The sequence below is a fragment of the Papaver somniferum genome, chromosome 1, assembly GCF_003573695.1.
Source record: "Papaver somniferum cultivar HN1 chromosome 1, ASM357369v1, whole genome shotgun sequence".
Lineage (NCBI taxonomy): Eukaryota > Viridiplantae > Streptophyta > Magnoliopsida > Ranunculales > Papaveraceae > Papaver > Papaver somniferum.
The window spans coordinates 182,172,938-182,188,564 of record NC_039358.1 but is presented as its reverse complement, the minus strand read 5'-3'; the positions used below and the strand labels follow the sequence as shown (position 1 = coordinate 182,188,564).

General features: G+C 35.2%; 1 long non-coding RNA gene across 1 annotated transcript; it reads left to right on the top strand.

The window, feature by feature from the left end:
- The first annotated feature begins 13,900 nt into the window (after window positions 1-13,900).
- Window positions 13,901-15,416, top strand: LOC113334440. The gene is made up of 4 exons (XR_003352799.1): window positions 13,901-14,025; window positions 14,197-14,424; window positions 15,124-15,194; window positions 15,361-15,416. It is a non-coding gene; the product is annotated as an uncharacterized LOC113334440 (long non-coding RNA).
- The last annotated feature ends 211 nt before the right edge of the window (window positions 15,417-15,627 follow it).

The following is a 15,627-nucleotide window of genomic DNA, read 5'->3' as shown; positions in this document are numbered from 1 at the left end:
AGAGAATCAACTAGACAGTCAGACTTAATAAAAAAAAATATCCAGGAGTTATATATATTTCTCAACAAAATCAGAGTTAAACAGAAACAAGTCCCTAAACCTGATTATAGTGTGTGAGTTCTTGGACGATATCAAACCAATATCTTTTGTTTTATCACAACCTATTTAAGACCCACTGTGTATAAACCTCTTTAAGCAACAATCACTACAGGAATATTTCAACATGGTGTTCACTCAAAACGGGGTTAGTCCAGACTGGTCTAACAATGTGAAAAGGATAAAGTCAAGTGTACTAGATCAATCAAGTCTTATCCAACAAAAAAGGTTGGATTTAACAACTATAATTGATTAACGTACAACTTGTATTATTTCAATTGTATAAAGAAAATATCATGCGGAAGAGAAATAACACAGACACTAGAATTTTGTTAACGAGGAAACTGCAAATGCAGAAAAACCCAGGGATCTAGTCCAAAATAAACACACACTAATTATAAGTTATTACGCCAATTTCCTACTACCTATTCAGACTAGATGTAATACCCGCTTCAGCTGTATTCAAGCACTTATAAAACTCCTACCAGAACACCGATTCTGTTTAGGAATTCTTCTCGTATAACTCTAGCAGAACACAAATTCTCTTTAGAAGTTATTCCGGAAAATCTTCTGGCAGAACAAGGTTCTCTTCAGAAGATACAACAACACGGTTGATATTTTTTGATCTTTTGTTTTCACAAAACACCGAATCGATTTCCCTCTAGATGTAAATCAAGGTTTTGGAAATCTTGTGTTTGTTTTGATAAAAACAATTACTAGGTAAAAGTAATATCAAAACAAACTTGTAGATTAGGGTTTGTTATACTCTTCAAGAAAAGGAAGAGAAACCTAATTATTCTACAACGAGAACAACTAGAATAAATCTAGAGATACCTTAATCGAAGTTTTTCTTTCTAGTTTTGATTTCGATTAACAAGTGTTGGTATACGATCGAGAACTGAAATCTATCAAAACCTTGGGTTTATGATCAACAACTCTTGAATGGTCTTATATCAGAAGAGAAGGCCTTAGAATAGACAAGAGGTGAAAAACCTAGATTACAAGTTGTATAATCAATTACGAAGATTAAATCCAACTCGGCTTTGTGATCCCCAATAGAAAGACTTTTATCTCACTCTTGTTCATGAAGAACAAAAGACATGGAAAACAACCTTATGAAGCTTACACCAATTTTCCAAAGGGGATGAAAAACATGTTGCACTCATGAACCCTTTATTTATAGTGACAGGTAAATTGAAAGCTAAGCAAAACTATTTTCCTTTTTCAAGACTCTCCTAATTTTGGGAGTCTTTCCTAAATTACAACTCTTGCCAAAATAATTAAATAAATAATTAATTTAGTAAATATTGTATTTATGTGAATAAATCACAATTTATCTTAGGAAGGAATCACAAACACTTTAGTATGGTAACCAAATATGCTTGGAGTAATATCTATCTTGCCTAGATAAGGAAACATCAAAAACTTGACCAAAAATGGCTTCTTGTCACGTAATTGGGATCAAGTCCGTGAACCGTTACAAATAGTTCTTGGCTGGTTGGATTACCGCAATTGTTTCCTACTAACGAACTGTAACAATTACCGCAACACTTATAATTATTACTTTAATAAATCACTCATGACTCGGAATTGAGTGATTCTTGGCTGGTTGGATTCGTAAGCTCATTCACTATAACATTATAACCTTTCCAGGGATAAAGGTTATTGTCACAAAAGTCGTGGTTCAAGTAACCTCGAGTATATATACATAAATGTACATTTACCGTCATAGGAATTGTTCCATAGAGTGAGCATTTATTTCGATAGGTTAGAAAGGTGGAATTGAACAAGAATCCAAATGAAATCAATTACCGCATAACTTTGTTTATGAAGTCCTTGTTGATGTCTTCTTGTAGTCTTCAAACTTCATCCGTCAAGGATAGCTTCGATTCTACTTCTTAGACTTAATCTAGTCCGAAACTATCTTTAGTATACTAAATCAAGAATGCATTTTGGCAACTAAAATTGACAACTAACTTGACATACCAACGCTAGTGGGTTCAACCGAGAAATGCTCTGACAATAGCTCGGTTGAACTCATCAAGCGTTGGTATGTCAAGTTTGGTTGTCATATTTTAGTATCAAAACTCATCTAGAGTCGCTTGATTAAATACTAGAGTCAACTTCATTTAGGTTAGACTAGAAAGTCTAGGAATGTTGAGACATACAATTATTACTCCGAAGACCTGAAGATTGTGAAGAAGTAACGACTACAACGACGACATCATCCTTCCACTTGAGGTTAGTAATATTGACTTGAACAGTTTCATTCCTAACGTATCTTTCAAGTCGTGCTATATTGAAAATATAACTGCGAAGCTGTATATATTGTACATAATACTCTAGTGGTGAGACTTGGTCATAATAGTATGATCAAAGTGTCAAGGAAAACATATTACGAAGTATAAACGCTTATCTTTTGGAACTTCGTAAATACGACATCGATATAATCTATTGTATATAGTTATTTGATTATGTGTGCATTATATAGGTGTGATTTCATCATAGAAAACTATGTATCTTTGCAGTAGTTTAAGGAAGTAGATGTATGAAATTGTATTCATAATCGAAAGGGAAATCATGATTGGTCTTGTTATTCTTTGAATATCTTTTGGATGACCAATTAATGGAAGATGACTATGGTAGAACCTATCTTAACTTTGTTGAGACTTGAGGTATAACCGGTTATAGCATATATAATATAACTAGTTTTAATCGGTCATGAGATGCATTGGAAATCAAGGTATAACCGATCACAAGCTATATTGGAATGCAAGTTGTAACCGGTCACAAGTTACTTTGGGAAACATGGTATAACCGGTCACGAGAAAAATTGGGAAGTTAGTTGTAATCGATCACAAGCTACTTTTGGGAAGCAAGGTGTAAACGATCACAAGCTAACTCGGTAATGTAGCACAAATAAGGGTGAAATCAAACTAGTTGCTGGGGATTGGGATAGAGTTTAAGTTTCGTCAAAAAATTAATAAAATCTGATTCAAGGATCAAGATTCTAGAGTAGCTTGATAATAATTATATTGATTGATATTGATAATAAGATTGTATCTTCTAAACAAAGAGACCTAGCCTTTATGTAGGCTTAGTAGAACCGACTAAAAGAAAATAAAATGGAACTCTACCTAAAATAGGAAAGTAAAGGACTTGCAAAGCAAGTAAACTAAAACAAACGCTAGGGATCAACAATGATTGTTGATACGGACGGAAAGGGATCAACTAGAATAGTTGACACGACATAGGAAAATGTCCTACATCAGTCTCTCATTCTTGAAAGAAACTCGCCCTCGAGTTAGCTAATAAGAAGAACTTCATTCTCTCCATGTATTCCTCTAGACTTCGAGTTATCATCACAGAATAGGAGTTCTTTTCCTCCATGAAAAATGGTGATCGATATCACGTTTATCGGCTTACCACGATCAAACACAAGAGTCATAGCTCTAGAGATCATAAACCGAAATATCCAAGAAATGTGTCTCAAAGAATGATAAGAGTTATGCTTAAATTCCCCACGATCAAAGACAAAAGTCACGTCACTAGTGTTGGTAATGAAAACCATGCCAGCAACGACTTCCACGAGTATAACATGTGTGTCTTCCAACTTCTGAGCCACTCCTTTTAAAGCATATTCAATTGTTTTATTCCTCCGCTGGTCCCAAAATTTGAGTAACTCCTTAAATCTAGTACCAACATTTCTTCTTTGGAACAGAATCCGCCAACTAAGTATTCTGACTTCGACATAATGTCTTTCATCGATTGTGATATCTAATATCCCAACAATAGTTTTAATGTTTCGGTCCAGCCGTTGTTTCCAAATAAATATTATTGTCTCCTCTTGTAGCAACGGTAAGTTGATTGTGTATTGGAAAAGACGAACTAGTTTCTTTGTTGAGATTTCTTTTCCCCTCTCATAGTAACTCTCCATAGTACCCTTGCTAAAACCTTCACCGGGCGTAGAATAAACTACACTTGAACGTGTTAGAGCATTGCTCGGTTGAACCCACCAAGCGTTGGTGTGTCAAATTTGGTTGTCATATTTTAGTGAATCAAAACTCATTTAAGGTGTCACTTGATTATTTACTAGAGTCAACTTCGTATAGGTTAGCTAGAAAGTTACTAGGATATGAGACTTACAAGTATTACGTGAAGACTTGAAGAATGTGAAGAAGTAAAGAGCTACATCGACGACATCATCCTTCCTCTTGAGGTTAGTAATATTTGACTTGAATTGTTCCATTCCTAACATATCTTTCAAGTCGTGCATATTGAAAACATAACTGCGAAGCTGTGAATGATTATACTCTAGTTAGACATAGTATTAGGAATTACAATACGAAGTATAACGTCTATCTTTTGAACTTCGTATATAAGACATCGGCATAATCGTATGAATGCTATTGTGATTATGTATGGGTATGGGTGAATATTTCGTCCTAGGAAACAATGTTTTACATTCGTTTTGAAGGAAGTACAATTCATAAACTTGTTTTATGAATCGAAAGGGAAATCGCTAGGCTTATTGGTATTGTTATTTATTGCAAATGTTTGGATTACCAATATGTTTGTATAGTATAACCGCTCATAACTTGTTTATGTATCTTGGTAAAACTATTCACAATGCCTGAATTTTGTATTGGTATGACTTTTATTAGTGAAATCGATCTTAAGTAATCACCTGAGATGATATGATCGATATATTGTAATTGGTATGAGCAACTCTAGACATTGGGGAGCCGGTCCTAGTAAGAGGTGCAACCGATCACAAGTATGTGGAATCGATCTTTGTAAGAGGTACAACAAGTCTTAGTAATTGGTAACTGATCCTATGACTTGTGCAACCGATTACAAGTTAAATACCATAATTATGTGGTAACCGATCCTAGTAACTAGTCAACCAATTTTTAGAAAGCTAGTGTGACCGATCCTAGTACCCACATGGAGGTAGAACCGAAGCCTTGTATTTTGGTAGAACCGTGAAACCCATTAATGGCGATTTGATAGGATAATCAATCACATAGTTATTGGAAGTCAGATGAACCAATTCTAAACTCGTTTGGAAGTGTGGCAAATCGGTTCCAAGATTGTAAATATGAAAAAGGATTTACAAAGTAAAGATGTCGACATACTTTGAACATGTGCAGTAATTCTTATCTTTTATTGTTCAAAAATATTCCTTAATAACTAAAGGAGAATCCCGGATCGAAATAAATTGAGAATCTTTTAATTAAGGTTTTTAGTTTTATATGCTTTTAATTTCCAGCAATTAAAATGCATATCTTTAGAAAATAAAAATTGATAATGTGCATTTACCAATTGGAGATTTTCTACTGAGATTTCGGTCAATATTTGGACAGAGCATTTCAAGGAATTATGAAAACCGAATTTGGAAATATATTGCATATCTTGAGAATATTTTCGGTTTTGGAAATTCCTTGGTGTCCAAACTTCCTTGGTCTATAAATATTGAAGTTTGCATTTCGAGCAAACTAATCCTCAGATCCAGCAAAACTACCTAGTTGTGTTGTTACTGGTGGAGTCGTCTATTCGGAGAGGAAAGTAACCTAATTAGGCGAAATCTCTTGCGACCGCTCGTTTTAAAGACTTCTTTGGGATTGGGAAGCTCTACGAGTACCGTTGGTGGGAAACTAGATAATTGCAGTTTATTATTAGTTTTCGATTGATTTGATTGACTAACGGTTGTTGAACTTTGATTGCACCTAGTTTGTTTGTGCTTGAGAATCTTCTCTTCTGATATAAGATTCACTCAAACTAGATCGAAGTATCGACGTGGATCTTTAGACTGTTTGTAGATCCAAAGACGTCTTGTGATAATCCATTGTTAACAGACTCCGTTATTTGTGTGATTGATCACAAGAGATTCAAGTTGTTTGTGTGCAGGTGTTTATTGAAGATTTAAGAAGATTTGAAGACAAAGAAGATTTCTTATTTGAGTTCATAATCTTTGGTGTGCACAAAACTTGATCGGCTGGGGATCCAACTATAATAGGTTTATCTTTGTGATAACCTTGATTGATTAGTTGAGTAGATCGACATCCATACAATTCTTTGTGATTCAAACTATTGATTGCATAGTCTAGACAATTACTTTGGTAGTTGTTAAGAGATTGATCGAAGAACCTGACAAAGGAGTTTATTGGGATAAACGGAAGAGCCTTTTGTAAAAGTCATATCACGTTGTTTGAAAAGAGTTGTTACCGAACAAATTTGTTGTTCCTTTACTATTTGGAATACAAACCAAAGGAATTGTTCCAAGTACGTGACTTATTGCAAGTTGGAGGCACATGGATACAGACGGAACTAGGTGAACTATAGGTTTAGTTGCTTAGTCCAACTATACGAAGTTGGTTTAGATTTTGTATAGCGGATTAATCCTTAGAGTATTCAATTCCAAACAAGGTCCCGGGGTTTTCTGCATTTGCAGTTTCCTCGTTAACAAAATCTTGTTGTGTCTTTTACTTTTCTATTTCCGCAATTATAATTGTTTTTATTGTAATTAGAAGTAAAATACACAAACGTTAATTTCTAATTACTTGATAGCAATCTATTATGTTTGGTTAAGTACAAACCTATTATCAAGTAATCATACTTCGTTGTTGTATTGTCTCGATCTTGTATCCACAGTCAATCACACAAGTTATCTTGTTATCGTATTGTCTCGATCCCGTATCCATAGACGATCACAGAAATGTGAACCGATTAGTTTTATTATCTCGACCCAGTCCATAAACAATCACTTTCGGAGAAAGGACTTATAGGTGGAAAAGTTTAGATTGAGGTATATTTGAATACCCTCGTCTTTTCAGAACGATTTAATAATGTCCATTCTAGCACTCGAGGAAACTTAACCCCATATGTGGATCTAAAAGTAGGATCCAGACCAGTACTAGCCTTTTCATATTCCACTTCAAATGTAACCTTTAGGTAGGCGTGAGCATTCTTCTTTTTTAACCATGATTTGGAATGTTCAACAAGAATAATGGCGCTGAATGCCATGTATCTCTCCCTATCTCTGCTTGTATCAAGTAAGAAAATTGCATGAATTTTAGCTCCTATATTTGACTTGATACGTTTCTCATTAGCTGCTTCTCTTGTATATGCATGCAAACCAGCTGATTTGTTGGAGTCTCCTGCTGAATTAATTAATTGAAGAACAACAGAACAGAAGAATTTTTCTTTCCTGGTGACTTTTAGCCGCGCAACGCTATAGTAGTGAAAAGTATTAAAAACTACTAACTTCTGTGGCAGCAAAATATCAACTTCCTTGAACTCGGTATGACATTCAACTTGGCACCATGGATCCATTATCAATGCATCTCCGTAAACACTAAAATTCGGAATTCTACTGCTAGTAGTCACTGAATCATAAGGGACAATGTTGAATCGAGATCTTTCGGTTGTCAACTCAGACAGTGAGGACTCAATTAACTCCACCGTACCATTTTTGTAAAAGAAAACAACCCATGAATTATACAGTAAAACAACATCTTTCATACGTGCCTTCTTAAACACTCTAAATATCTCCATAGCCTCTTTGGAATACTCATTCATTGAAGTCCAGTACTTCAGGTCATTAGGAGTTAACTTAAATGATCTTATCTCTTTTAATACCTTTTGAACTTCACCAATATCTGTCCAAAATGTAAAATAGAGTACTGAATGCATGTCCACTAGGTTTCCACGATCATTGTTGGTTTCCACCCGCAAATTCGTGGAACTTTTCTTCCAAGTTTGGTATGTACACAACAACTCCAGGAAGATATACCATATTCTAGTCACGAAAAAGAGTAGAATTTTTTTCGCAGCATGCACTAGCATAGACGAAGAGATCTCGAAGAACCTGAAAAATATTTGAAAGTATTCCTTTGTGCTACTACCAGATTGGAAAATCGCACTTCCTTGACCAATACAGTAATTCTCCACAACAAATGAGTTTGTCTTAACGTGAAGCAAATCCATATGACTATTGTTATGTACCGTAGAGAGAAAAATATTTATCTGTTTACCGCTGATGCAATTTGCTTTAACACCAGATACTGCCCAGGTACTTTCGTAATCACCTGTCCGAAGTATAAGTGTTGTATAGGCTCCTGATCCAACGAAAGTTGGCCTTGTAGAAAACGTCTTCTTTTTCTCAAGTGCAGTACCATAGCCGAAATTCCAAAGAAAAATTCCCGCCGAGAGAAATACCTTGGTATCTTCAGTCCACCATGCAAGGGAAGTATTAAGGAATGCTGAGAAGTATACAGACCCAGGTCATACTAGAGCAAAGAACGGTTCACCGTCAGACTTGGCTATAACGTCATTCGACATTCCACATCGTAATATACCTTGCCATTCAATAGTACCGATTCCAGCTGGGTCAGTGAAATTAATAACACCTTGATTATCAACCTCTGCATGCATCAAAGCTTGTTTTCCAAACAACTTTGCACTGGGCTTAAAAACGGTTGTTAGAAATATAATAACTCCAGGATGAATTATATTCTTCCTATTGTCAATTTGGTTGACCCAAAACACCTCTTTGTAAAACTTATCATCATATGATTGTGTAACGTTGTACAATTGATGAGGTGATCTCCCATATTTCTTGAAACACTAACTTGAAATATAGCTTGCTTTATTACTGCAAGCCGGAAATATCACACAGACACAAGACTGGCTAGAAGTTTTAAAAATGGGTAAAGTTAAAGTTGCCCAGACCTCATAGTTCAAAGCATGAATTAGCCGCAGATGCTCGTTCTCGTTGTTATACAGCACAATTGAAGCCCCTCCAAGAATTCCCATGTTACCATAATTCTTCCATTCTACTAAAAACATATATATGAGAGAAACTGTACTGTAATTATGAAATCCTTTGCCGCGTGGTACAAGAATAAAAGCTCGTCCCACGTCATCATAAAAACTAACCTTTTTAGCAACTCCATTTTCAAGTGGTTTATATCTTGAATCACCTGGTGTTCGAAAGGAAAAGGTATGCAAACACCAAGTAACAACCTGGGGACTTAAAACAAACACCAAACCTCTTGTACTCCCCAAAGTGTCGACACCAGAAATATTACAGAGACCACGGACAGCATTGACCAATGAGTATATAGAGTTGTACAGTTGTTGAGATGGTATTTCACAACTCTTGAGAAAATGGCCTGTAATATAGCTTCCTTTATAGGTGCGAAAACGACTGCAACCACTTTGTGAAGCCAAAATAATTGACCAACAATGATTGGCGCACGGACCTTTCACCCATGCTTTTGTCGTACTTATTCCTGCGTAATCTGGCATAATTGTATTCCAGCCGACAGGTGTGTCGAAGCTCTTCTTGTATACTTCTTTGAACATCATATTTCGTTGAACATCATACAAGGATGCTTTCTCAATAGTAGAAATTATAGGAAACACCAAACTTCTGCTTCCTAAAATTGCAGTTGTAGGTGTTAGACATACAGTTATCCACCCAATACCTTTTGGGGTAGACCATCGCACAAACGTTTCTTCAATGTGAATATCAACACTTGGGTATGTTGTAAACTTGACGTTATCAAACTCTCAAAGTAGCTTTTTGGCTAAAGATTGTCTACCGGTATAATTTTCTATAATAATATCCTCTTGCGATCGACATACTAAAACATCTATAGAAGTATAAGGCGACACCAAAGAATTCTCATATGATAACTCAACAAGTTCTTCCTTGTTGGGGGTTATATCGAAAACCATTGGTGTATTCAATTGACCAACAACTTGATTATTATGAATAGTAGACAAACAAGATAAATTTATATCATGATCTACTAAATCATTAGGTTTATCAAGAACTGAAGACTTACCATTACGCTCAGACAAATCATGTGATTCATGAAGGACCATGCTGACTTGATTTCCTTCCTTATGAGAAGTAGTTTTCATCTCTTCCCCACCAATTGACACGGTTGAAGATGAAACCTCTTGAGTTGACGATGAATCATTAAACTCTTGTGAATCATGCGAAACCTTGAGATGATTTTCTTTATTAAGAAAAGGATCCTCTTGGCCTTCTTCGCTCTTTTCAGAAGTAACCTTTATAAGAACTGGTTCAAACAGAACCTCATGAAACTTCCTAAAACATTCCACAAAATCTTCAAACTCTTCTCTTGTAATTGGATTATCATTAATCTCTTAAGAAACAAGCAAATTTTTTATCTACCTGATTTTCTTCTTCTTCGTTCTCTTCAACCAACTGAGAAGTAGGTTTTATCTCTTCCTCTGGAGCAGTAAATTCCATCTTTTCTTCGTTAATTGACGTAGCCGAAAGAACTACAATATCATTAGAAGACGATGAATTCTCTTGAACTTTTGTATCATTATGTGAAATATTACAGAAAAGTCTGTTAATTATTTCATTCAACTCGTTTGCTAATTCTTTTCCGAACCTAAAAAATTCCTCCCTCGTAGCTACTCCTTCCATTGTCAAAAACATAGAAGAATAAGAAAACTAGTTTTTTTTTTTGAAAAAAAGGTTTTGAGTTTTGCGGAAGCGGTTTAAGGATCTGTTTCTAGATAAAAATCTAAAAACGTTGTATCTGATAGCAACTAATGTAGCACAGATAAGGGTGAAAGCAAACTAGTTACTGGGGATGAGGATAGAGTTTAAGTTTCGTCAGAAACTTAATAAAATCTGACCAAGGATCAAGATTCTAGAGTAGTTTCATAATAATTATATTGTTTGGTATTGATAATAAGATTGTACCTTCTAAACAAAGAGACCTAGGCTTTATATAGGCTTAGTAGAACCGACTAAAAGAAAATAAAAAGGAACTCTACCTAAACTAGGAAAGTAAAGGACTCGCAAAGCAAGTAAACTAAAACAGACGCTAGGGATCAACAATGATTGTTGATACGGACGGAAAGGGATCAACTAGAATAGTTGACACGACATAGGCAGATGTCTTACATCACTCGGGAAGCAAGATGGAACCGGTCACAAGCTACTTTGAGGAGAAAGGTGTAACCGATTAAGTCATGTATTGGGAATCATGTTATAACCGGTCACAATATATTTTGGAATGATGGTTTAATCGGTTCCTTGTACAAAACCAATAACCATGGTTCACATATTTCTTCATGGTGTGTGTGAATTAGGGTTTTGGGTTTGTCAAGTTGAGAAGCTTCCAAATGTCGACATATTTAAACATGTACATAAATCTAATCATTTATTGTTCAAAGATATTCCTTGATACTCAAGTTAATCCTTGGTCCGAAAAAGTGAAAAATATTTAATTATGATTTTCATTATATATGTTTTAATTACTAGCAATTAAAGCATATCCTCTGGAAAATATTATTAGTTAATGTGCTAAACTAATAATAGAAGTTTTTATATGAGAGTTTTCGAAAATGTTGGTTAACATTAATTGGAAATAGGAAAACCGAATTTAGGTACTTTAATGCATATCTTGAGAATATTTTCGGTTTTGGAATTTCCTTGTTGTCTTACAAACTATCGTAAGAGCTAGGCAAAGTTCATTTCTTGCAGTTTCTGGTGGAGCCGTCTATTCGGAGAGGAAAGTACCATAATTAGGCTAAATCTATTACGACCGCTCGTTTAAAGACTCTATGTGGGATCAAGAAGCTCTACGAGTACCGTTGGTGGGAAACTAGATAATTGCAGTGTTATTAGTTTTCGATTATTGATTTGATTGACTAGCGGTTGTTGCAACTTTAGTCGCACCCGATTTATTTATTGTTGCAACTAGATCAAAGTATTGACGGGATCTTTAGAACCATCTTCGGATCTAAAGACATCTTGTGATAATCCACTGTTAACAGACTTCGTTCTGTGCGTGATTGATCACAAGAGGATTCAAGTGTTGTTGTGCAGGTATTTGAAGGCAATAGAAGATTTGAATACGAAAAAGAATTCTTATTAGTTTTCGTATCTTGTAGTTAGTGCACAAACCTTGATCGGCTGTGATCCAACTAGAATCAGTTTATCTTTGATAGATTTGATTTATTAGTTGCGTGAGATCGACATCGCTTTATAGTTTTTCCTTGAGATCTATATTGATTGATTGCGAATCTAAAACTTGATTATTTCGGTAATCAATATTTAGATTGATCTAACCAGAAAAAGGAGTTTATTAGATTAAACATAAGAGCCTTTGTCAACAACTCATCACATATCTTCTAGCAAGATTGATTAGAGTGGTTACCAAACAGATTCTTCCTTTACTGTTTGGAATACGATCCAAAGAACTTGCTATTCACGTGCATGACTTTAGAAGTCGAAGGCGCAGGGATACTGACGAAACTAAATAACTAGGGGTAGTCTGCTTGGTCTCAACTATACGAAGTTGGTATTAGATTTTGTATAGCGGCTTAATTATGAGATTATTCAAAATTGGATTAGGTCCCTGGGTTTTTCTGCATTTGTGGTTTCCTGGTTAACAAAATCTTACTGTGCCATTTACTTTATTATTCCGCATTATAATTGTTTTATTATAATTAAAGTAAATTGCACTTGTACGTTAATTCCGTAACACTTGATATTGATCCTATAGAGTTTCGGTTTGATATTGATCCTATAGAGTTTCGGTTATTACCGAACCTATTATCAAGTGCACACTTTGTTGTCGTATCGTCTCGATCTTGTATTCATATTCAATCATACAAGTGACCTTGTTGTTGTATTATCTCGATCCCGTATCCATAGACGATCACACGAAGTGTGAATCGAATTTGTTGTATTGTCTCGACTCTGTCCATAGACGATCACATTCGGTAGAGAACTTATAGGTTGATAAATAAAAGATTGTGGTGTATTTGGGTACCCTCGTCTTTTCGATTGGTATCAGAGCGGGCAAACATGAAAGATCTAAAAAATGGGAAAAATATCGTTTGGTCCTTTCTTAGGTGGTCCCATGTCTGTTTAGTCCTTTGGGAAAACGCGTTTACTTTTGGTCCATAATTATTTAAGAATATTAAATGGACAAAAGTACCCTTCCGTGTTAATTTCTACTTATTTTTTTTTTTTGTAGCAGTTCATTCTTCAAAATGAACTCCTGTTTTTTTCTACTTACTTTTCAGAAATCACCTAAAAAAACCAGAGTTCATTCCAGAAATGAACTCCATATAAAAAGCTAAAAAAACAGAGTTCATTCCATAAATGAACTCCATATAAAAAGCCACTACACCATTTTTCCGGAACAACTAAAATTTGCAACAGCTCTTACGCAGTTGCGAATTCGCAACTGATTTTGCGACTGCTCTATACTTCGCAACTGTTTATAGCAGTTGCGAAATTTATAATTGCAGTCAGCCGTTGCGAAATTTTTGGCTCAGTTGGAATTCGCAACGACTGACCATATCACATGTGCTGCCTGCTTGTGTGCAAGGTAACACCAGAATTGTACGCGTGCGATCCGGTTGTGTGGGTGGGAACACTAGTTTTATTCTACCCTTTCTTCGCTATCATACATCCAAACCCTAACTCCCTTATCTTATTTTTCATCGAGCAGCAGCTGCCTCCATCTTCCTCTCGTTTCAACAGCGCCTCATCTCAATTCTCTTCATCAACACCAACTGAAAAGAGGAGATTTATCAACAACATCATCTTTTCTCTATTATCTTCATCAAGGCCAAATGAAAACGAAGATTCATCAACAACATCGGTTCTTGGAGTCTGAATCGATGAAGAATAGGCGATGAGGATTATCAACAATAATCAAGAGTAATTCTATGTTGTCTAAAGCAATTGGTAATTGTAAAAAAAACCTAGATTACGTCTCTTCATTGGTAAGTTGATGGTTTGTTTCTGCTTTGATCGATGCTGGTGGTGATGTGAATTTTAGGGATCTATCAAATGGGAAAATTTTGTTGTTTGCAGGCTGCACAATCGTTGAATCCCTAATATTAACATTTTTGGGAGTAAGTTTTCTCTGTACTTATATGATTTCCTTCACTTTAATTGGATTTTATGTTCTTGTATAATTAGGCATCTGAAAGTCTAATGCGCATTATGTTATATACACACAAGAATCCAGTAACTGTTGTAGATTGTGGTTTTGAACTGATTTGTTGAATGTACTTCTCTTACAGGTATGGGATGAACCAGTTGACCGTGGGGGTTATTATAAGTGTGATGTTTCAAATTTGAACTTCCTATTCTAGTTAATATCCAATTTTACTTGTATTCGTTAAATTTATTAGACATGAAGGTATGTTAATTGTGTATTTGTTGTTGATATTAGAAATGGAACATTTGCGTAAATTCAAGGGCACTTGAAAGGTTTCCAGGGTAAGAAACACTTGGAGGATTTCTGTTAGGTGCGTTCAAATCTTATTATGATTTTCAATCATATTGGACGCTCTCATAGCTTGTATCAGTTCGCATTCGGACGATTTTTGTGACTCAATCTTTGAATCCTTGTCTTAAATGGTTGTGTACAAAATTGTTTGCATTTGTTCTCAAATTTAATTATTATTTATAAACTACAGATGGTGTAACTATTATACATTTGTTAAGTGTTGTTCGAACTTGTGGGGTTTCATGATCTTTCCTGGTTGGTAGTATCGCTTGTTCGGAACTTGTGTAATATAAAATGGGTCAAAACGCAATTGTCATGTAAATTGGAAGCATGGTAAAGGTGGATTAGTAATGGTTGTTTGGTTGTATTTTAATTCTAGAGTTTGCTTTTGAACCAAGCACGCCCTTTTGAACATTCACCATTAGTCATATGCTATATCCATGCCATAGCCGCAAGCTCTTCGAGAGTCGACTTTCAATAGAATGAAACTTTATAAATACAATCTTCCAGATGTTATATTTTTGGACGAGTTGGTAGAATATAACCTTAGAACCAGAACTGCAATCCAGATTCCGGAACATTTTCTTCTAAAGAGTTACTTTCTTTTGATATTTTACATTTGTTAGATTGCAGTATCTCAAGACCATGAACTGATTGTGTGGTGTCAATATCCTGTTTTGGTATGTTAGTTGCTTTACATATTTGTTTATGGTTGCAGTTCTCTTCGCAACCTAGTTTTGCTGAAATCAAACAAAAGCTCCTTGACATTTTTTCCGTACCTGCGTACATGTGAGTTGGAAACAAAACTTAAACCTCTTTTTTTGATCTGATTTTGAGTATTGACTATTTTATAAGGATCTATGTTACTAAAGCTGTCCAATTCTGAAGAGCATTTGTAGATTTCTAAATAGTTTTAGTTACGTTTCATTCTATACAACTAATTATTGTTTCTCAGGGCACGAGAAAATGGGGTGCATATGGATGAACTGGCGGAACACCTTAAAGTTCAAGTGGTGAAAGTAAAGTAACTCTCTCTTTCTCCTGATCTCGCAGACACTTCAGAAGACTGTTTAACCCACTTTTCCTTCTTTCTTCTTGACAGGGAATCTCTTGCAACTCTTGAGGAGGAAGGTACGGTTTATCCAACAATTGACAATTATCATTACAAATATTTTGGAGAGTAAGAACGATATTTCAAATTAATCCCATAATCTTTATTAAA